This window comes from Drosophila gunungcola, unplaced genomic scaffold, assembly GCF_025200985.1.
Source record: "Drosophila gunungcola strain Sukarami unplaced genomic scaffold, Dgunungcola_SK_2 000147F, whole genome shotgun sequence".
Taxonomy (NCBI): domain Eukaryota; kingdom Metazoa; phylum Arthropoda; class Insecta; order Diptera; family Drosophilidae; genus Drosophila; species Drosophila gunungcola.
In genome coordinates this window covers 121,114-145,902 of record NW_026453308.1, presented here as the reverse complement: position 1 = coordinate 145,902, position 24,789 = coordinate 121,114, and the positions used below count along the sequence as shown (strand labels likewise).

At 35.4% G+C, this 24,789-nt stretch overlaps 1 protein-coding gene across 2 annotated transcripts in view; it reads right to left on the bottom strand.

Annotated features, from left to right (window-relative positions):
- Positions 1-24,789, bottom strand: part of LOC128265695 (ABC transporter H family member 2) — a 52,861-nt gene that overhangs the window by 15,195 nt on the left and 12,877 nt on the right. The window contains exons 2-3 of one of the 2 annotated variants that reach the window (XR_008268905.1): positions 23,741-23,809; positions 8,913-9,934 (exon numbers count right to left, since the gene is read on the bottom strand). The gene's annotated coding sequence lies outside the window, so the exon portion shown is untranslated. Of the gene's footprint in view, positions 1-8,912; positions 9,935-23,740; positions 23,810-24,789 lie in introns of those variants that run through there. The other variant, XR_008268904.1, reaches the window with a different exon arrangement.

Genomic DNA, 24,789 nt, shown 5'->3' with positions numbered 1-24,789 from the left:
AATTGCGCAGTATTTTCAAATATTATGTGTTGAAAATTGAGTTTAAACCAATTTCTTTATATTGTGAATAAACAAAAAACTATTTTAAATTGGCACTCAGGAGAGTAGTTTATTTAGTTTCAATATTTTAATAAACACTTTTATTTGAGGGAAAGAACTTTGTTAGCGGAATGTATGCAATTAAGACGACCAACTATAATAAACAATAAATTTACCCATTATACATATTCGTTTTGAAAAGTTTTAAATTCGAGAGCCTCTGAAAACTAATTTGTGTGAGTGGCTGGAGATCGCAAAAGTGTGTGCAAATGAAAGCGAAATATTCTGGGTGTGCAATTAAAGCATTTTACGTTCTTCAGCTCATTTGGGAGTACGCGGCTTGCACATACTCGATGGAAACTTTTGTCTTTGCATAAGCATCCTTTGCAAATAACTACTTTAGCTTCAAAACTTTGTACGCACTTGTATGACTGCTCTGTTCGAAAGTTAACCGCTTTCGCCCACTCGTCCATCACATGTCCCCCCATAATCATAATGCCACGGATGTTTCGTTTCAGGTAGTTTGCTTATTGGTCTTGTCATTTATTATCTTTGGCACGAAAATTCACGCTTGACAGGCCCTGCTGCTGCATTCGCAGGCGAACGTCGATGAAAGTTTATGACAATGCGACTCAACGCCCTCGGCCACGCCCCCTCATCCCCACAACCCCCACCATCATTCGCCCAGCCGATGACGCCCACCTGTCAAAGGGGGCGTAACTACAACTGGCATCACTCAAAGAAGGGTACTGAGAGAAATCATTTTAGATAAGTGTGAAATATTTACATTATTTATCAGTTCATCAAGGCATTAACAGCCTTTAAATATTTTCTAAGAAATATATATTTATATAAAACTCTACACAGATTTTTTATATTTGTCTTATTCATCTAAAATTTAACCGCCTTAATTTAATTTACTTATTTTTGAAAATATTGAGAATTTAGATTCATCTAGATTCTAGATTCTAGATTCATTCTAGATTCATCAACTTAAAAAGTTGAACTATAAATGAAACTATCTAAGAGATTAAATATTAGTTAAGGTTATTTATTTAGTTATAGATTTATTATATTTGCAAAGATTATATTCTTGAAACCTCCTTATTAGGAAAAAAAAGCTTTAATAGAAAATACAATTTTAATGAAGCAAAAATATTTATTTTTAAAATTTAAAAATTAAACCTTATGAAGGCAAAAGTATTTCCGCGCGGTTAGAGAACATTAGAATATTTTTCGCCATGTCACAGTTTTCTCTCAGTGCCTAAGCATGTATAGTTAAGGTGGCGAATCGAAGTGAGCCGCAAAATAGAAACAAATGGAAAACTTTTGATTGGCAGTTGCCATTGTTTGTTAGCCGGGAAATTTGGAAAGTTTGGCAAGCCGCAACTTTAGACAGGTGCAAAAAAAAAATGAAGGGAAGGAAAAGGAAAAGGAAGGGAAAGGAGTCAAACCATATCCCCGAAACACCCTTTTAGAGCCGGGGAAAAGTGACACCACGAGGATGCCATAACATTAAATGCCTAGCAAGTTACTCAATTTCAATGGTCAATCGGTGATGATGATGCGGTCTCTGTCTACGGCACACAGCATTGCTCTCTCGCTCTAATGGCCGGAAAAGGGCAAGAAAATTTCCATAATTTTATGGGCTTGACAAGCTCCCCAGCAACACGGGCAGTGGCCGTAAAGTGGAATTTTCAAGAACATCGGAGACCACACGGCCCAGTCCCCAGGACCTATTAATATTTATGCATAAAAATTTATAGGTGCTCAAGTACGCATCAGTACATATGTACATATAAGCACCCACCGAAAATCGTGCGGAGTACGTTTTGCGGGTCACCTTTTCACACAGGCTTTTCCACCGCTTTCCCCCCAGTTGCTGCTGCTGCTGCTGGTCGGAAAAGCAGAACTATCATTGCAGGAGATCGAAAGCTTTTATGTGTCAAGTTAATGAAACCGGAGGAGCAAGTGTCCACCGGGGGGCGCAGTGGCAGCGTGGATAGATGCCAACAGCTGATTGCATCGGATTCCCTCTTAAGGTGACACTTTATACTGGGCTGCTGCCTTTAATCGGGGTCTTAACTTTACGGGCCCGCCTTGGTCTCATTAAATTTTTATGCTTTTTGTGTCCTCTATTCCGGCTTTTAGATTTTTACATGTATTTTCCGGGAGCGAATTCATACGCTAGAACCGTAAACCGTTTTAAACTTAAATTTGGAATTTTGTTTTAAATAAATTTTAAATGTAAATGTTACAAATTTTAAGACCCTCTTTCTCAATATTCTTTATTCAGTAAAAGCTTTCCCTTTTTTTGGAAGTTACCATAACTAACTTTTAAAATAATTTTCTTTAATTTATTTTTTCTTTCACTTAACAATATAAACAAATCCTAATCAGTTTTGGTAAAGTCTGTGGTTTACCACAATTTTAGTGAAAACCGAATTCCAAGTGTTTGAAACGCAAAATGTAGCTGCTAGCAATTTGAATCAAATTTAGGCATTTCTGGGTTGTTGCAATTGAGTCGTTCGATTGTCGCTGCAAATCGAAATTTGGCCAACCATTAATTGAGCAAAAAAAAAAAAAAACAAAAGGAAAGAAAATTTGAAACTAGAAAGCTAAAACCGCAGCCTAAATAGAGAAATACTAGTGGTTGCCATTTATCCTTAGATACAGATACGCACACACAGAGACACACATATGAAAGTGTGCATTTTCTTTTCATTATACAAATGAAATTTTTATGTGCCAGTGTGTGTGCGTGTGTATGAGTGTGAGCGTCGGGGCACTGACGGAAAATCATAACTTGAAATGCGTTAAAATGCATATAAAAAATTTATAGCCTACACTTAGGCGCACATTAAATGACATGCCTGTCAAAGGCTTGTCCAAAAGCAAGGGGTATAAATGGAACGCCGACAGGGTGTTACAAGGGGTTTTTGACAGTGGGGCTTACAAGGACCTGAACATGGTAAAAAATATATATTTATTTCAATGACAAACTTTTGGCGAACCCAGATTAGTATCAAAACTGAACAGATTTTCAGAAACTAAATATCGAATGATCTTTTTTAAACTTTCTATTTCAGACTACAAACTTAAGAAATAATAAATATTAATTTATTTTAAGCTTTATACATTGCTTTACATAACGGAATGCATAAAACATGTTCTGAAGTCGGAGGTTGGAGTAATTTGACATGCAGTATTGTTGATTGTTTATACATCAGATTAATAAATACATTTTTTTATTTCAGAAATTGATTCTTAGGGGCATATTTTTTAAATTTTCGTTTTTAGCGGTCAACTAGTCGACGGAGAAAATTATAAACTTATTTAAAATCAACATTTTCTTCAGTGTGCTCTGATTATTAAGTGGCCAAGCCCAGCCTGTCTCTGATTGCTCTTGACAGCGCTGACCCAAAAAAAGGAAAAATATAAGAGCTGAAAAAAAAAGAATTATGAACCAAAATGTGTGTAATGATGATGTGTATTTTAATGTACAATTTGCGGCCTTTAATAGCACGCTCTCACACACCCACTAAAACACGCAAAATGTCCCCCTTTTTATATGGATTTGAGAACATAATCACAACCTTTCATATGCCGTGCATTGCATATTTTCCACACGCTCAACCCAATGCCGAACAATACAAAATGAATGGCAAGCAGACATAATAGATTCAGTTTTTCTGATTAAATCAATTTTGTAAAAAAGTTTTTTTTTATTCATTTGACCTGTCATCGACAGCAGCAGAGTGTGGAAAAACCATTAAAAATATTATGAAAAAGTTTGAAGAACTCATCAGCCATAAAGGGAGTTTGCGAATAAAAGAGGAGCAACCTGGTTCCGTCGTCAAAATGCAAATTATTTGTAATTATTTGCGCTTCAAAAAGCTAAAGCAAATGGCATTCTGGGAAATACCATGCCTTTGTCTACGGATTTTAGCCTTTGACAACGAAAATGAATGAGAAAATGTTATGAGAGTCTTAATGACATTTTACAAAAGCCGATGGGGTTGAATAAGACTTTAGAATGTTTAAAAGAATTCTTTGAGTATCTTAAAAAAGATCATATATATTTTGCAGCCAAGTAAATATTAACATTTATTGCTCGTATAAATAGCACACAAAAATCACCGGCAATATTTAATTTTTTTTCAAAGTATATTCTTACTACATTTAATACTAATATTAAATTATTAATATTAAAATCAATCACTGGATCCCTGAAACTATATATGATCTAAAGCTAAGAGCTTCATAAAATGTTCATTTTAAACTGACTTATTAGTAGAAAGATACGCTTTACAATCCTATCCATTTAAGAATTTTAATTTTTAAAGATTTAAAAAGACTTCCATTGATTTCCTTGAATCCTTTTTGCAAAAAGACTTGCTTCCCACACATACATACTGGAATCTAGAACTGCCGCAGCACTTGACTTGTAATTCTTGTTTTCGTTCTTGCTTACGTTTGTGTTTGCGTCCCTCGCCTTTGTTAATTTCTGTTGTTTGCCTTTAACCCCAACAAACAAAAGGCCAACAAAGCGGAGACCAAAACAAAAAACCAAATAAAAAAAAAAAAGGTGCCGAAAACCAAAGGCGCAATGTAAGGGGAAATATCATTGTTAGATGCATATAAAAATTCTTCATACGCAGTGTGGACACTTGCCTGACTTTCCAACAGACAGATTTTGGACGATGGTTTCGCTGGATATTTCGATTCCGAATGCAGTTCCTTAATTGATCTGTCTTTTGTCCGCCTTCTGACCGATGATAATGCCGCTGGTCTCGCACACTTTCTGTTGTATCACTCTTTGATCAGATATTACACATACGCACTGTGGTTGCACCAGAAAATAATTCGCAAAAAAATTCAACAATTTAAATATCCGATATGACTGCGATATTGAACAACGATTGCCAGACAATATCAATTATTTCCCACCATTAAGATTTTTTGGTTGCCGACGCTTTGTTTTGTTTGCTTTCGTTTTAGGACCTTCAGTCCGCTGCTGCGTGTGTGTGTGTGTGTTTTTGGGTGTGTGTGTGTGTCTGTGCTTGGATGTATGTTTGATGGTACGTATTTGTGTGAGAGACTGATATATGTAAGTTGCGCGCATGTGAGCGTGTGAATAGTTTTTGTAATCCGCACAAATCCGCTGGTAAATTTGAACTGACTGAGTTCAAAAGCTAAAATGAGTTTGCATACCCCAAAAACGTACTATCCAATACCCGAGACCAATTTCAACAGCCGAAGCTAAAGCCGAACTCGATTCCGAATCAAAATAAAGTCCGAGAGCCTAAGCTGGGAGAGTTCGCTCACAGCTGCGGCAAGTGAAAGTGTCCTAAGTGCAGACCTCAAACTGTGCGAAAAGCTTTCACTTAATTGGCTGTTGAGCTTGAAGGCTTTTCAAAAATCTTTGCTTGAAAATGGAGGCTTCAGAAAAGTTTTGAGATTTTTAAGGGACCAAAAAAATATGTTTCTGATTGTTTTTAAAATTTAATTAAAATTGGAGTAAAAAAAAATGGCATCTTAAAGCCGGCTCTTGGAAAGTCCTTCACTGTTATACCACATATGTAAGTATCACAGTTTGAAGCCTTAGGCCAGTTTTCTTGGGCGCAACATTTAGAACGATTTTTGAAATTTGAACATTTGGAAACTTGAAGCCTTTTAATTTAATTTATGAAACACAAGGCTTAAAAAAAATCTTTTTCTTTCAACAAAATCAATCATTGGTGTATTTAATTAAAAAACCTCTTGAACTATTTGTAGCTAAAAAAAATCTAAATAAATATAATAAGCAAAAACTTTAAAAAAAATATATTCCCAAGCTCACACAAATATATATCTTTAGTGGCAAGAAAACACACACACAAAACACAAATGATGTGAGATTTTCAGAAAAACACTTTTCTTCAGAAAATCTAGTCCAGACCAACCGCTTCAAAATTTAATTGAACTGAACAGAACTGAAGTGAAGCAACAACTGAAAGAAACGAGCGTTTTCAAAATTGTGAAAAGCCATCGTATAACGGTTATCCAGTCAGCTGAGAGCTGAGAAAGAGAGAGAGAGAGTGGAAAAGCTGTCACATCCTGAGCTTTCAAGGCTGAGAAAGGCAAAAAGAAAATTGAATGCATACTAAAATAAAATGCTTGTCGGAAAAAATCAAAGAAAACTAGCCAAAAAAAAAGAAAAAAATACATTTGCGGAAAACCAAAAGCTTTTCCCGCTCTCCTGGCGCCTGCGCGAAAGGGAGCGAGAGAAGGAATGAGGGAATAGGAACCCTGCTTATGTTTCACATGTTATGCTCCTTATGCTCGTGCTGTTGTTTTTGCCTTTTTTGATACCCTTTCAAAGGCAGCAAATATTTGGTTTAAAACTTTCGCAATTTCCAAAAAAAACCAAAAAAATTAGGTAAAAATAATTAACCTGACAAGAGCCCATTAGGACAATATGTCCTAGAATATAATGAAATATTTAAGTTTAAGTACCAAGAATGCTTTTAAATCAAATTAAAAAGAATTTCTTCCAAAAATAAACAAAAATTAATAGTTGTTTAGAATATCCCATGCAATTATTTTTTTTTTTTTAATTTGATTGGTACTCTTTGTTCCGTTAATTTGTTAGCCTAGTTTATCTATAGCTTATTTAAAAACAGATAAAATGAAAGGGTATTTCTTTGGTCACTCACTTGACATATCCATTTTAATTTTGGTCGGTGTTGCTATGGTTGGCTGTGTTGTGGCTGTTGTTGTTGGCGCTTCTGTGGCCATTGTTGCACACCTGTGATTAAGCGAGGACGCCACCGAGGACGAGGACGCTTTCGTGGCTTCTCGCTGCTGGCTGTCCTCGTGTGCCAGCTGATATTTACCTTATTCCCCGCAGCCCAGCCTAAGCAGCAACAACAAAAGCTAAAATAAGAGGCAAAGCAAAAGCAACAACAGCAGCGGCAACAGCAAGAAAATGGAAAATTGAGAAAGGAAAAGCAGGAGAAACACTAGACATGGCAACAACAAGCACGCACTTAGAAATGATAGCCCAGCTTTATGCTAATGTTTACCATTGCTTTAAGTACTCACTCAGTTTGTGAGTTAGTCATTCATTCATTCAGTCAGTCAGTTAGTCAGTCAGACAGTCAGTCAGTCAGTCAGTCAGTCAGTTGGGTCAGTTTTTGGCATGCAGATGACAATCGTGCTGGGGTTTCGGGGTCGGCTTAACTTTCAAATAAAACAGTTCTAAACGAAATTTGCTGAGCACACACATGTCCAGGTTATTTTTTGTATTTTGTATCTTCGTTAGTTTTTCTGTGTGCATTTCATCAATTCCACTGAATCGTTAACAAAGCCATAATATTGGACTAAGACTTGCTGGTATTTAAGCAATCATTTTGCTTGGCAGCACTGGAACCTCTTGAAGTCAATTATTAATTAAATAAAATAATAGTTGTTAATTCAAGTCAGCTAAAATACAAAAGAAAATATTTGATTGGATTTGCAGTCTATCTAGGTTTTATAAAGTGAAAAATTCACACCAAATCAAAACAGCGTAATCAGACTAGCGGGTAAAATGGGACATAATTCGTGTTTTCTTTATTTTTGCGAAACGTCCCCAACATTAACTATTCGTATCTCCTCAATTGTTTATGAAGCCAATGAACTTAACACTCAAACACCCTATAAAAGGCGATAACAGCGGAACCCTATGAAATTGAGTTTTATACGGTAATAAGGCCGCGTCAAGTGTCTTGTCAGGCACATAAGAAAATTGTGATTCCGCCGTAAACTCCGTCTCCGTGTTAATTACATGAACTCAAGCATGACACCATTTTCCCCCGGCCCATCAGCCCACCGATTTCCCATTTTCCCATTTCGCCATTTAACCACCCCCTTTATCAAAGGCCTCGTGACAGAAATCGACATCCAATGCGAGACCCAACATGCAAATCAAATTATTTTGGCATATAAAATGCTTATTAACAGATTATATGCTCACTCAATATTAACTGACTGACTGAACTCGGTTGAATGGCAATGAAGGCAGGGATTTTCCTTTTCCCCACGTATTTACCAGCCCCTAGAATTGGCATAAGGGGCGGCGGTATTCTTCCTTTGTTTTTGGTCTTGGATTTTAATACCCTTTGATGGTATCGCAATGGCGCAATGAGTGCTAAGCACTTTGGCTTGCTTATTTATATTTATGGCCGATAACAGTCGGCAGTCGGCAGTCGACACTTGGCCATCGGCAAACAGACAATGGTGAGCCATCAACGGATTTCAATATTTGTTGATGTCTTTATCTATATCTGAACGATAGCAGCATTAATAGGTGGCGCTGGTCTTGAGGTTCAATCAAATGACTTCGATTCACACCAGGCGATTAAGTAATATATAATAAGTATTAGTAATGTTATACGAATATTTAGAACTGTTTATGTGCTTGTAGTTTGTATTGATCTTTTTTTTTTAAAGATTATCATCATTATTTGGCAAAGTCTTTTTGTTAACACCACTAAAAAAATTTTGTAATTATTATTGATAATAATTTTTGTTTATAGATTGTAATTTAAGAGATTTGCTACTTCTTCAAAAATAATTGTATTTCATTTTGATATCTAACATATAGGACACACCCCAGTCAATTTCATATTATTTTTAACCAATATAACGGATGGTTGATAATTTTTGTTACGATTTCTTTTGGTGCATTTGGTACATAAATTACAATCTTATGTTAAATTGGTATTTGACACTCTGCCTTCGCAGTTCCCTTATTATTTAAAATATTTGGCCAATGCCTGATTTAAATTTGATGGACCGGGGTCATTATAAGAATAATGTTAATAATAATAATTATAATAATAATGATAATAATAATCAGCCGCCCTCTCTCGCCTTGTCCATCAAGCATTTCATTTGCAGACAGCCACGCAAAACAAACCTAATTACACTTTACTTTCACTTTCACTGCCAACAACAGGAGCCAGCGAGAGGTGGAGAAAGTGGTGAAGAAACTCGAGGTGAAAGTGGGAGAAGGGAAGGAAGGGACTTTAGTGAGAAAACTTCAAAAGCTTCTGGTCAAAGCAAAGTTGGTCCGCCTTGGCATATTTTGCGTAATATAAATTTTGCTGCCGGTTTATGTACAATATTCTTGGCCTTTGGCCAATTTGAAAAGCCAATAAAACCGTTTAAAGCGTTGTCACAGATTCTCCTCCAATTTTCCTTCTTGTTTTTTATTTTTTATTTTTGCTCTTTGCTTCTTTTCGCAGACAAACAATGGGAAAATAAAGAAAGTGGTGCTAAGAGGCGGCATTGACATTTTATTGTTCATTTGACAACATAATGAACATTTTTTATATGCAAAAAATGCTTCCCGTGTTTGTGTGTGTCTGTGTGTATGTGTGCGTGCGTGCGAGAAAGTGTTATGAAGCGTTTTTCGAGCGCTTATTTGTTTGCTTTTATTTAAATAATAAATGGGCAACCCCCTTGTTTCGTTTGAGACGCTCATAAGTAGGCAATGATTTTTGGTTTGCTGCCCTGTAACCACCCGGTAACCACCCTGGAATCACCCAGTAACCACCCTGGAAGCAGGGCCCGTAATGAGCGTGTCATTTAGCGTAATTTCACTTGATTGTTATGGCATTACAACAATGCCCCAAGTACAATACACACGCACAACAAAAGGCGACGAAGAGTGTAGAAGTTTATCTTATCATCGCAGGCTCCGCTCTTGGAAAATTTGGAAAATTCGACGGCCAAAATGCGGTGTCTATATGCATAAATTATGAATGACCTGAGTATTTTGTTGATTTTGTAGCTTTTGCAAAACGCTTCGCGTACATTTTTCGAGCCGAAACTCACCTGCAGTATTGGAGCATTTTTACAAGCTTACCTGAAAAAAGAAGAAAACAATGCCATGTTATTGATTTATGTTTTTATAAAAATTACACATGAAATGGTCTTTTTAAGTACATAAATACCGTTAATAATTTGTACACTTAGATTTAAAATTTATACAACCAATAAATGTAGCAATAAGCTTTAAAAAAAATTAAAAAAAAAAATATATGGATTTCAAGATAATTTATTATAAACACATATATTTTCATTTTATAATAAATAAGCTATCCCCACATTTATACATATATTCCTGCAATTGCCATATTTAATTCCAACGAAAAGCATTGTCATGCACATAAGCCACATGAGTTTCAATTTAAAATACACTTCCTACATGGTAATTTAATATATATAATATCCATTTTTGAGCTTTGCGAAATTTTTTATTTTTTTGCTTAATTCACATTGAAATACATGTGACTCGACGAGGCCCACATTATTATTGACTAATATGGTTCAGTGTCTGCTGTGTTGCATCTGTCTGTCCGTTTAGTTTCACGTTAGCCAGTTGTTTTGTTAATTTTTCCAATTCGTTAATTTGCAGCTGCTGCGACCGCCAGTGTTTCGCATTGTCACCAAATTAATTGGCTGCTCCTGGTGCTTTATGCTCTATGCTGTCCTGTTAGTCCTGTTCGTCCTGTTCGTCGAGTCCTTCTTGCTGTTCGCTTAAGTGAATATTTCAGACGCACACACACAGTCGCACTCTGGCACTCACACACTGTCGTGTGTACCGATAGGCGTACATGTGACCCGTATTAAGCCATCAATGGGATACAAGCAATTTCGTTTAATTAAAACATGCCAATACCCATTGCCAGCCGATGATTATGGCAAGGGTACTTTGGTTGCTTTTGGCTAGAGCCTGGTATCGAAAGTAACATAATCGACGTGAAGGACATGGCTTGCTGGCAAAATGAGCACTCAAATTTTATGCACGAACTGATGCAAATTGTGCATTGTGCCGCTTCCGAGGAAACGGAAAAGGAAACGGAAACAGAAACGGAAACAGGACCTCAAACATCAACTGAAACCGAAACTAAAGCCAAATCGACAATGACAGCCCTCTCCATGCTCATCACACTCAATCAAAGTTATTTTGGAAGCTAATATGGGTTTCCTTTTAATTTTGCACGGTTGTTTTATTTATTATACCCTTGCAACCAGAAAAAAATCTTAAGGCCATGGAAATATGGTTTGTTATGTATTTTCTTAAATAAAATGTAAATATGACTTTAAATAATTACTCGTGACCTTAAATTTATGGCCCCGTGTGTTTCCTTCAACATTTCATTTTAGGAAATGTAATACATTATTCTTTGAAGTCTATCTTTATATTTCTGGCTGTTTAAATATTTAAATATTTCTGTTTAACCGAACAGAAAAATAAACTCCGGCATGACGCAGGTGCAAAGTATTTCCTAATGAGTACAAACAAATTTAGAATAACTAATTGAACATTCAAAATTAGTAAAAAGTATTGAAAAAGTTACAAATTTATTGCATGTACTAAAATAATGATTTAATTTTACCTGTTGAAATTACGCCATAAAAAATGTCTGAAAACCTCAAATACTTTCTCTGTCAAATAATCACATAATTAATAGTTTTAAAACAATTTTCCATTCTCGAGTTACACAACCCAACTTTGTCTTGTTTTTTTGCCAGATTTTTCTTGGCACCAAAGTGGCGAAAGGGGTTCCACTGAAATAAAGGTAAAACAAAGTCCAAAAACAACTCTAAAGCAAGAAAACTGAACGCTTGAAAGGCAAAAAAAAAAAAAACCAAAAAGAACATAACCAGCCTGCCATTATGACAATTTAATCGAGCGGAAATAAAGTTCTTAAGCTTCATAAACAAGATTTAATGTGACAAAAAGGCAAATCACAGTGGAAGAGAGAATGAGAAACGCGAAACGCATTTGAAAAGGTGGCAAAAATGTCAAATGGCATTTTTGCCCAAAGGCGACAAAACACCCATCCATACTACCAATTTCAGATTTCACCCCAGCAACTTTTGCAAACCAAATAAAGAAAAGGTATCCACTATGCTGGCCGGGGGGTGTCACGAAATATCGCGGTCTAGTTACAACTTCAAGCGTTTCCTTTTGGATTATGAAACCGTAAAAAAGTCGCCCTAATCTTCATTGACTGGATTCCCTTACACAGGTGTACTCGTATCCGTATTCGTAGTCGTATATGTTTGCTTATGCGTGGCTGTGTGAGAATATGTATATTTGCCAAATACTTAACATATTCACCATCCCCCGCAGTTTGTTCTTTGTCAAATGCATATGAGTTCATCAAATAAAAAGGGGTATTTCACTTCAAATAAGCCCATAATGAGGGTTATAAAATGTTTGGATTTATTTTTATATCAAACATTTCGTTGCTTACATTTCTCAGTTTATTCCAATTTATTGTAAATATAAGGTTGAATATATATATACATATATATATATTGGGCTGTGACAATTTCTTTCAATTTCCTGGAGCTTTTATTGTAATTATTTATCTTATTGATTGTATTTTTAAGGATTTACAATAAGTTAATGATAAATTATGTCGGAATACATCTTACAATCAATTAATAAATATAGTTTGGCTTACTAATGCAGTAATTGTATTTAAATAGTTCTTGTATTAAGATGAATAATAATCACAAATAATTAACACAATAAATAATTTTAAATTTTATTGATATATGACGACAAATAATGGATATTTCTTTTAAAATCAGTTGTTGTTATAATTATTGGTGAATTAATAATAAATAAAAATGCTTAAGTAATATAAATACAAGTATTTTACTATTATAAATGAAATACCAGCTTTTCAAGGTTCAATACCCAAGTACGAGATATAAACGAAATCGATTCAAATCCCCCATTCTTAGCCCAAGTTTCCCAAATGTTTTGTGGTCGACACCTTTCCGGCTCATCCCAAATATTTGCGCTGCCAATGTCAATAATAAAGCGGAGAAGAGTACAGGGAACACGTGGGGGCAGAGCACACAGGAAAGGTGCGGAAAATGTGGAAATTGTGGCAAGATGAATGCCGTGAAAGACCGACACGCTGGGGCATTGGCAATTAGTGCAGCCTCGCTTCCACTGGAATTTAAACCCGAAATAACAGGAAACCTGCGTGGCATCGTGGCAGATCCGATTCGACTTTGACCGATACCAACAACCGCCAATTAATCAACGGCAATCAAAAGGCGACTGCGAAAACTACGCAATGTCGTCGCTGCGACAAGTAGCTATCCTATCTATGTAGTGTCATCAATAAATGTCCCACCCAGTCGGGCACTCCATCAAACCCATTATCAACGGTAGCTGAAATGCGGAAAAAAAAAACAAAAAAAAAAACAAACGGTTAAGACATCGAGGGCGAAATACTGGACATTAGTGTAAAATAAAATTGCAAGCGTCTCAATCACGTCAATTGTCAATCGGCTTATCGCAAATGCAATCAAATCGAAATCGAGCACAATATCGAACTTTAGGCAGAGAGGTGGTTCTTATCGCCTTTAAACCAATCAAATCAAATCAAAGTCAAAAAAATTAGCAAACATCAATACGATATTTTCGGTAAAAGACAAACATCAAAGTCTAATATTTTAAATTTGTTTATGTATTGTATACACTTTAAGCAGTGAAAAATGTGCTTTATTTAAAAAATGTATTATAAAAAGTTAATAAATATATATTTTTACAAATTTTTTACAGAAAATAAAATGATGAATATTTAACAATAGTGTAAAATAAATAATTCTTCCTGTACAAAATCTGCGTGAGAAAGAAACTTTTTATCCATATCGAACTCAACCCAAATTGGCAGCTTAGTTTCTGTTGATTTAGAAACGTGCTAGAGATAAACATGTTTAACGACTGGAAATGTATGCAATATTAATCAAAGAGCATTTCAATTAAATGCTCGGCCGTGGCAAAAGGCAAATACAAATTGCTGAAGCATAATTAGAGATTGTAAATTAAATTGATGGCAATGCCGGACAATTAACAAGTCAGTTGACTGATGTCGATGAAACGCAAATCGCTTGGAGTGTAAAAATATCCCCCGTCCCCTAAGTTCTAATCGATGGCAATTAGACGGGGCTGGCTTAAATCGCTTATTTGCATATGATTGATAGGCCTTGATGTGTGTGGATGGGGGTGGAGAAAGGGAAGGGGAAAGAGAAGGGGAAAGGGAAAGGGAAGGGGATAGGGAAGGGGAAAGGGAAGGGGGGTGCAAAAAAAAAGAAAAACCCATGTAACTGTAAAAATGAAGACATTTACATGACAACATTGTTGCTCGTCACTGTCCCATTTGTCAGAGTCTGTGTGAGGAGTTGTGCGCCTGGGTATTTGCATTTGTACCGCTGACAGCGCCTAAGCGGCCATTTTATCATGTCTTCCTTTCAACAGCCACCCACTCACACACCACCACCCACAACCTCGCATATGTGGCAGTTTGATATGACAAATGATTGGTGACACATCGTGTCTTTTCCCCCATCTTTCTCCATTTCCCATTTTTCCCCCTTATTTCCCCAGTTCCCCGGGATGTTTCTCCCGCGCCTAAACAAACAAGAAACCAGGCGAATTGCAGATTTAAACTGAAATCGGATTAGTGGCCAAACGGCAAGGATGAAAAAAGGGAAAAAGTTGTTAGATTATGCATAATTTATTATTAGTTTGATGGGTGAATTGGATATAATAATTATATTTAAATAATAAACACACAAAAAGCCATTAATAAATAAGTATGGGAGAAAGAGCTTTGTTATTTGTTATTAAATAAAATTTAGATTTTTAACAAATCAATTTACTTCTGTGCAAAAACGTTTGTAAAATCGTTGATTCTTTTTACAAATAGCTACATTTTTTTATTATACCTTTTACTTTTGTGAAAAGTAATGAATTGTTTTTCATTAGTATTACTTTTCCCAAAAGTAGTTCATTAATTAGCATTACTTTTTTTTAATGATAATGAAAAGTGATAATATGTACTAGCATTATTAATTTCACATAGCCTAAGTACTCGGTTTAGTTTCTACATTCCTTAGTCCAAGTTTAACATAAAAGTTATTTAAATTCCCAACAATTCTGTGAGTTTTAAAGAAATTTCTTCGTTTACCTGGAAAAGTCTGAAAAAGTTCGCTCAAAAGAACCCATATTTCGCATATGACTTGCAATTCATTCAGTTTCACTTGCAGGCTTAACCGGAATCTGAGAAATCTGAGTAAATGAACGAGAATGAAGTTCTTATTTTGTTCATATCCTGTGCCAGAGCCTTGACATTTTATTCCTCTTTGTTTGTCGGGGTTACTTGCCAGGATAAAAAGAATGCTGCACAGCCACCTATGGTCACGCTCTCTTATTTGTTTATTTTTGTATGCAATACGGGTTCCCTTGTTTGATATGATGTTGATGGCCAGATATTGCTACTCTTGCAACTTTAATTAATTAAGTTAGTGGACGGAAATTATTGAATTTTACATGAGCGCATTTTCGATTTGATTATATTGAGGATAAAAGGCCAGATACGTGTTGCGACAAAAATAAATTTGTGTGAAGCAGCGAAGGTGCAGTAATTAAATGATGCCCAACATAAAGTGCGTTGCCAAAAGATTTGCGACAGAAATCAGCGAGCACTGCTCTTGATTTGGATATATGCAATGGGAAAAGTCTGTTAAATAATTCGCATGCCGCGGATAAGAAAATGGTAAGTTGAAAATTTTTTTTTTCCAGAAATTTATAATATCCGTTATTATTTATCAAGCATTCAACATTTTTAATTAATTCTAAAACTAAGTGAGTAATTTAATATTCTTACTTTCACTATTTGTCGTTTTAGTTGTTTTTTATTTTCAGTTCTGCTTAACCGATTTCATACAATTTTATAAGGATAGGTTTCCTAATAAATATACTAGAGCTCGACAAAGTTTATATTAACTGCAAAAACTGAAGTTCCAACAACATAGATAAGGATTTGTTTCATTTATTTGGAAAATTTAATGTAGCTATTAAATAATTTAAGGAAGAATGCCAAACGGCCTAGGTCACTCGCTGCTGTTGGCAGATTTTGCGAGTCTGAAAATGTCATTCTCTCCCCCTTGTAAAACCCCTAGACCACCTTCTAATTTGGTGTCACCCGCGTGTGTTTTGGAGCCAAAGGGTTCCGATTTCGGTTGGGGATAGTGGCATCCACGGCTATCCTTCTAGATGCGCTTCTTGTACGCTTATAAGTCCCGCTGGAAGAAGCTGTGTGAAATTTAGCACACCACACAAACACATGGAGAAATACCGATTTATGCAAGGCTGTTAGTAAGGAGCTAAAGGAGCGAAAAAGGAGCAAGGCGCAACAGTTTCACCCATGCGCCATATTTATGTTTGCCACAACACACTAACACGCTAGCACACACACAGAGATACACACACGGAGGTAGCAAAAAAGACAGGTAGCGCAGGTGTGAAAGAGAGAGGGCGACCTTTGCACGCGGTGACGTTGCTTTTGACCTAGTAAAACGCAACAGCGTTAAAGTCAAAGTGCAATGTTGTTGCTGCCTGTAACAAATGCAATACCCGCTCACTTTCGCCTGCCCAACCACCATATTTTCCCACACACACACACACACACACACACAGACAGTGGTTGCAAATGACAGCCAATGCATAAAGCAGACAAAGGCAAGACCTTCCTCCTTGCGATATGCATAATGCGACTAAGGACTCACCAAAAGCAGTTTTGCTAGAGAAGGGGAGAAAACTTCAAATTAAAGCCCCAGGAAATTGCTCGGCAAAATATGCTGTCACCTTCAGGAATATATTCTCACTTTATATTAAACAAATTTAAAGCATTTAAGTATTGGGAGAATATTGTCCGAAATATTTACAAGATAGTTACAGCTTTATAAATATCTTAGGAACTTACATAGCAGGGATTATAGTTACAGCTTTTATTCGAAAAGAAAGAAAAGGGTTTATGTACAATTATTATATGAATATGGTTGCAGGTATTTCATCATAATTTTGCAAGCACTATTTAAGATGCCCAATAAAACAAGTAAGTGTACAAAATAAGCTGGGTGTTAAGAAATTTCTAGTAATTAACAATATTTTATTTAAACTTTTAATTAATAAACAACGTGACAGCGATTTCCACCAATTCAATTATTTTTAACTACTTATATTTTCACAATGATTATTAAAATTTGGTAAAAAGTGTCAACTAATACAGAAATTGTTGCTTTGATTTGATTCTTATCTGTAGAATTGAAATGAATAAAAATGTTGCAATTAAATAAAACTTTACACCCTTGTATTGTATGAGCAACCAATTAAGTCTTCAAACAACCAAATAAAATATTTAACAGTATAGCGAATGGTACTTTCTAGGTGTCTTCGTTGTTTAGAAATTATATAAAGTGGTGTCATTAAATCGCTATTAATGTTATTAAATATTTAAGAAGCTACTCCGTCTGCAAAGGAATTTTCGCTCGGACTCCACTGTGTTTTTTCTGTTCTTTTTTTCGGTGGGGGATGGGGTCTGTTTCGCGTGTGGCAAGGCAACCATCTTCAATGTGGCACTAACTAACTAGTTAGACACTAACAGCTGCCATTGTTGCCTGGGCCTGGTGGAGCACATGCAAATTTAAAAATGCATTACATGTGAGTGTTTCCCCCACCGCCAAGTGGTGCGAGGTGGTGGTGTTCGTGGGGTGTGTTCGTGGGGTGTGTTCGTGGGTCAGAGGTCAGATAGTTGCAATATATACGACTTACAGGCCATCAAGTGAAAGTGAGAAAGGAGCCCGGTCAAAGACTACAAAAATAATAAGGGTAAGAGAGGAGAAAAACAACAACGCCACTTTCTGTGTGTCTTCGTGGGTCAGGCAAATAAAAAGGGACTTCGTGTGTGGGTAAAAGTGCCGGAAAAGTGTGGGGAAAGTAACGGGAAAGAAGGCGGCCCTGAAACAATGCAATGAACTTTAAACCCCCACACAAATATTTGACTTGGCCAAATGTGTACCCATGTCAAAGCCAAGCGAAACCAAAACAACAAAATATTATTCATTATGAAAATGTCCGAAACGGAAAAACTACTGCATGTACATATGCCCATACTTTTACCCAAAGGAAGACTAAGGATATAATAAAAGGGGAAATCCCCTTCAGTAAACTTCTAAATAAACTTTTCCAAGAGGATAAAATAAATTGACCGAAAATTTAAGTTTCCACCAAAAGAATTAAATATAAATAAAGAAATCTTCAACGACGCAAATAAAACGAAGCTCAAATGAATTTGAATAACAGTACAAAATATTTTCAACAATTATCTTCATTCACTAAAAAATGTGTACATTTCTCTAGCAGTCATCAAAATAAAGAGCTTTTAATGGAAAAAACCATTTCTTCCAGTTTAAAAAAAACGCTTTAAAAATTTATTAGTTATGTTTAAAAAAGATAAATTAAAGAAATTTGAATATAGGAGAGCCACAGAGCCGAAAAGCTTAGACACAGATATTTTTTCTGAAAAACAACGAAACAATTATGTTTACTGGGGTTTTTTTTAGTCAGGGGAAAATCGTATCGAAAAGTTCACTGTCAAACCCACAACAAAGCAAATCTTTGATAACATTAACTCAAATAACATACACACAAGCAACCCAACAGTGACATGTATTAAAATACCTTTTTGCATGTCCTATGACAAGGCAGCAAAAATTAACCGAAACAACGTCACGGCTCTCGTTTCCTTAAATGTGAAAGTGAGTGAATTAGTTGTATCCTTGACTATGTGTGTGTGGGTAAGTGCGGGGGCAAGTGTGAGTGTCGGCAATTAATGCTTTCATTGTTGTTGGCACAATATTTCACCTGCTTCGCGTGCAGATGGGAATTTAACCAAAAGTAAAATAATAAAGAGCAAGTTTAGCTCTTCCAAAACTGATAAAGTGATAATTACCAGATCAGTATAACAGTATAACAGTATTACAGTACAGAAGAATTTATACAATTAACAAATCTAAAGCTATTTTTTCTTGATTTTGGAGAAACACGTTCAACAGTCTAAAACCCGAGATTTAAAGGATGTCTTTGTATTTATAAACACAAAAAAGTTAGTCGTAATTTATAGTAGTCAATAAGAAACACAAATTAAAAATCAAAATATATTCAAATTCAATTAATTCAAATATCTGCATACAATTTAGGAATATAAAGTATGAAATCTCTGACATATGAACACAAGGACTTATCAAAATCGAAGTCAAGGGAATACATCCTTGCAAAAGTCCCTGAATTGCCTGTATACTATGATTGCCCGGAATTGCAACCCAGTCGAAGCAAATCGCTCAGGGAAAATGCCAAATTAAACGCTCTTTGACTTTGACTTACTACATATTTTTGCTAAAGCACATGCACACATGTTTGTACGGGTGCAGTGTTACACACTTTTACAGTTAAGTAAACAAAAGTCAAAACATTTTTGGGCCACAACATTTTTGAGCTCGGTATTCCGGGTTTTGCTTGTCTGCATTACCCCTCTTACCCCTCCACCCTACCTCATCTTTTTCCCTCACACATGCACACCCACACATAAACTCATGCACATATGTACATCCTGCAATATCCTTTTTGCAGCAATCACAATTGAATGGCCGGATAGAGAGATTGCATCTCTTGTGGCACAGAAAAAGCGCATACGCAATGTTGTCACTGGCATATTTCCGCAAAGATAGCTATCTGCAAACCATAGTATACATTTATGCCTTTCAATTGTTCATGATGAACATGCAAACACACCCACATACTAGCTCGTGCAATAAAAAATGTTCGAAATCAACGCCAATGGAAAAATTTACTCGCGTTGGCGATCCGAGCATCTCGAAAAGGTAAACAAATCAAAAGTGCGACAAGCAGGATGCTAAATTCGAGCTAGGATGGTTGCATTACTTAATACCCTGTCCTGGAATCTAAGCAAACAATATATATTTCCATTCAAAAAGATAATAACCATACCTTTGCTTAACATATAAGTCAGGCTAATAATATAAGTCAGCCTAATAAAGCACAAAAGTTAGACAAAATTTTAAACAAATCATTTATGTTATGGCTTAAATTTATATTTAAGTATTATATTTGATTTTAAAACTCGACAACACCTATATAAATTAAATTAATCAATATAAAAAACTAGCTTGGTAAAGTTTTTTTTTAGAACATTTGTGTCTAAGAGTTTTTTTTATTATTTATTTCTTTTTTCCACACATACCCTGTCTTTTTTTAATTTGGTTTTTTTTTTTTGATAATTTTGCCTCTTTTATAACAATAAACATTTAAAGGAATACAACAAAATATTGTTTAAAAATAAGATTGATAAATCCCCTTTAAATTCGGTTATCAAAATTATAAGCAGCATAAATATGATTTAGTAAAAGACAGGACTGGTTTTTAATGTGCTAAAATACAGTTAACAAAATATTCTATTGAAGCGTACTTAAACAAATTTAGAGAAAATTGAAATATTTTAACAAAGTGTCTGTAATATTTATGAGCGGCTTTATTATCCCACCCATATTCCCTAGGTATTTTCATCTGTCACTTACAGCGCATCAAGACAAACAGGAAAGTGAGAATCGCGGGAAAAGGGGGCCAGAGGTGGCTGAAAAACCGAAACCAAAATGCAAAACGTGACTTTTCCGGTAGCCGTCGACTGAGGCGCTAACTGCCAGACTTGCTGACTATGGCGGACCGACTTTCAGACGGACGGACTGCCAGTTTTGTAAATTTGTTTGCCTTTCCTCGCGCGGTCTTGGCAATTATTAGTGGGGGCAAGTCAACAAGCCGCACACCGCGAGAAACTGTGTCCCATATTCCCATTCCCAAAACCCCCCTTTAACATAAATAGACAAGGGAATAAAGGAAATCCCCAATTGAGGAGAAATGGCCTTGTTTTGAGCTTCTATTTTGAAAATGTTTTCAATTTTGATTCTTTGGCAAATTTAATTATCATATATAAAAACTGAAGCTTTTAATTTTCTTTTAATCACGTTCACTATACCGAAAGTGACTTATAAATAATAATATGATGTAAAGTAAAATATTTAAATTAAAAATGTTAAATGTAAAATAAAAAAAAACCCAATAATTAAATTTTAAGTTTTTAAAAAATCGATTTTTTCGATAAGAAAAAAAAAAAAAAATTAAATAGATAATACAAAATTTAAAACTAAAATATAGTTTTTAAAAACCTAACCTATTTTCGAATTTGTTATGAGAGTAACATTATTTTCAGCATGTTTTTTTCTGCAGAAACGAAAACATTGCGAATTGTTGGGAAATTTATGGACGACGACGGTCCAAGGATTCGGATGCGGATTCAGTGCGAGCTCTCAGGTTTCATCTGCAGGTTTTCTGTTTCATGCATATTTATTTATTTATTTATTGGTTCGTTTGCTTGTACGGTCTGCTGGCATATGTATTTGGTTAATTGAAATTGATTTCTTGCTTTCTGTATGACCAACACCTGGACACCTCGAGACTCTCCAACAAAAAATCAATTTCTGTTTTAAGCTCACGATAGGTGTGCGAATTAAATTGCATAATAGCGGATTGAATTTGGGTTTTAAGCTTGGGGTTTGGGTTTTGGGGTTTGGATTGGGTTTGGGTTTGGGTTTGAGTTTGGGTTTGTGTTTGGGCTTGGGTTTGGGTTGGGAGAACTTGAACTAAGCCACACGTTGACCGAGTTGGAGTGTGGGTGGTGCAAATGGCTGGTGGGCGGTGGTGGTGCTTTCGAAGTGAGTTAAACCGCAAGAACCGCTGACCTGCTTACTTGAGTGCTGGACACAAAGTGGGGGGCGATATTGTTTGTGTGTGCGTGCAACATGCAACACCCATACACACCCCCTCAGCCACACCAACCTTCCGCCCACACGCAACCCCACGCTGACAACAATGCAACAGACACAACCGACAACACCAACACAAATTGCAACACAGCAGCAACATCACACAAAGACAGCGACAACAATGGCAAAACTTCGGTGCAATGCTATGACAAATGATTAAATAAGAGGGTGGAGAAAACAATATATAAAAAACAAGAAGGAAAGCAAACTTCGGCAAGCCGAAGTTCATATACCCTTGCAGCTATTGCATTAATTAAATACTTTTGAAAACATTTAAATTATGATTTACTTGAGTATGTGCTAAAAAAAAACATTGAAACTATGATTATTTGCAGCTCAATTATTAGATAGTTATTTTATATATTTTTATTATTTCTATGGGAGCTATATGCTATAGACGTCCGATTTTGATAAAATTTATACCATAATTCTGAAATAATTAAACATTGCTATATGTCGAAGAACTAAACAAAAAATTAAAAAACAGAAAAGTTATAATTTTTTTCATTTATTTTTCCGATTGTTCCTATGGGAGCTATATGCTATAGTCGTCCGATTTTGATGAAATTAAAACCGTAATTCTGAAATATTAAACCATTACTATATCTCGAAGAACTAAACAAAAAATTAAAAAACAGCAAAGTTATAATTTTTTTCCATTTATTTTTTCCGATTGTTCCTATGGGAGCTATATGCTATAGTCGTCCGATTTTGATGAAATTTAAACCGTAAATCGGAAATATTTTACCATTACTATATGTCGAAGAACTAAACAAAAAATTAAAAAACAGCAAAGTTATAATTTTTTTTCATTTATTTTTCCGATTGTTCCTATGGGAGCTATATGCTATAGTCGTCCGATCCGGCTCGTTCCGACTTATATACTACCTGCAATAGAAAGACAACTTTTGGGAAAGTTTCATGCAGATAGCTTTAAAACTGAGAGACTAGTTTGCATATAAACGGACGGACAGACGGACAGACGGACAGACGGACAGACGGACAGACGGACATGGCTAGATCGACTCTCCTAGTGATGCTGATCAAGAATATATATACTTTATAGGGTCGGAAACGTCTCCTTCACTGCGTTGCAAACTTCTGACTGAAATTATAATACCCTCTGCAAGGGTATAAAAATATCTAATATTTTAATGTTTTCCCATACAAAACGTGTTTATATAAGTTAACTTCAAGTAATCTTCGCACGATTTTAGCAGTAGGCTTAAAACCTTTGCTATGTTTAATAATTTTTGAGAATCTATAAAAATATATTTATATTTTAAATATATATTTATAGTGCAAATTAAACTTACAATTTTTTCTGCAATCAGTTAGCCAATTTGTTATATAATTTTTCCAAGAATCATCTGGCTGTTGTTTTGCACCTTTTATTGTTATATTTATTGGGTGTGCCATCATCTCTCACTGGCAGAAGTGAGAACTTAATCAGACGTATTCAAAGCGAAATCTATTACGCCCTTAATAAATGGGTATATTAAGGTGCAACTCAATGTATTTGCTGTTATTGTGGGCGCAACTATGTCAATAGGCGGGTTTTACTTACTTAACGTATGCATTAGCCGAACTTAATTAATTACTTTGTCCGCGCGCAATTACAAAGTCAGTTTAGAGGGGTTTCGAACCGCAAAACTCAATTTAACTGGTGGTCGAAGGCGGTGAACCAAAACCAAAGACAAGTTAAGCGAAAACTTTCGTATTCAAAGAGTTAAGGGCTGATCATACTATGGGTTCTATTTAATTGAGTTTATGCACTTTCGAATTACTTGGTATGAGAGAGTATATATTCCTCCTTCGCCAGCCGAATATGAATATACAATAGCAAATCGTGGGCATTTAAAAAGGCTTTATTCATAAATGTAATCGATTGACTCACCTCTAAACTAATTTCCAAGATAACATCTTTATGTGCTGGCAAAATTGATAAGCCCCTTCAAGGTGATAACTGAAAAAAGGAAGGCAAAAACGTTGAGTGTGATTACAATGCCCAACAAGTGTGCAAATAGGTATCGATTCTATTTGATTAATGGTTACAGCCAATCGAAAATGTAAACAATATGTTAACAGCTTGATTATCGCACACATTCCGATATGGGGGCTTTTTGGGGGTGGTAATTCAGGTGAGACCTCTATAATTCCCTCGGTAATTAGACCAACGTTTCAGTAGTACAGATAAAACCAAACAAAAACAGCAGAAAAATACAATTTTAAATAAAAACATAAAATGTAGGGAAACAGAGAAAAACGCCTTTGCCATTCGGCGAGTGCGACGATGCCGGCGTAATTAAAAATTTCTTATCAATTTCAATTGTTAATTGTTGTGGCTTATTCTACACACAGTGAGTACCTTGCTCAGGTATATCTATATCTATTGTACATACATTTATATGGGCGCACATACCTATACACACTGTGCTTTATGGGCTGAATGCGGAATATGAGGGACTAGATCGATAAACCCAAAAAATCCCCTTAATACAGTAAAAACATGGCCAAGGCTTTTTTGTATGCATAAAAATGTTCTATTCCATGAAACTAGATATCTTTATTTAAAGCCGCTAAAATTTTTAAAAATATTATCATACAAGAGAAGCAAATTAAATTTAAACTTAAATTTATCCTGCTAAATAAAAAAATACAGTTTCAAGCTTGGAACTTAAGCACATTAAATATGATTTGGTATGCCAGCATCCAAAATGCAAATTAAAATCCTAATCCTAATCTCAGGTAATGAGACCCCAATCTACATGTAAAATAAATTTGTTTTATTTTTGTATCACAAAATTTTCCACTTGTAAGACGATCCTTTGAAACATATACCTATATACTTATACTTAGGGCATCTTATTTAAAAACTCAAAATAAATGTAATTGAAAACAAAAATGTCCTTGCTTAATAGTCACAGAAATGCAATCTTAATTGTT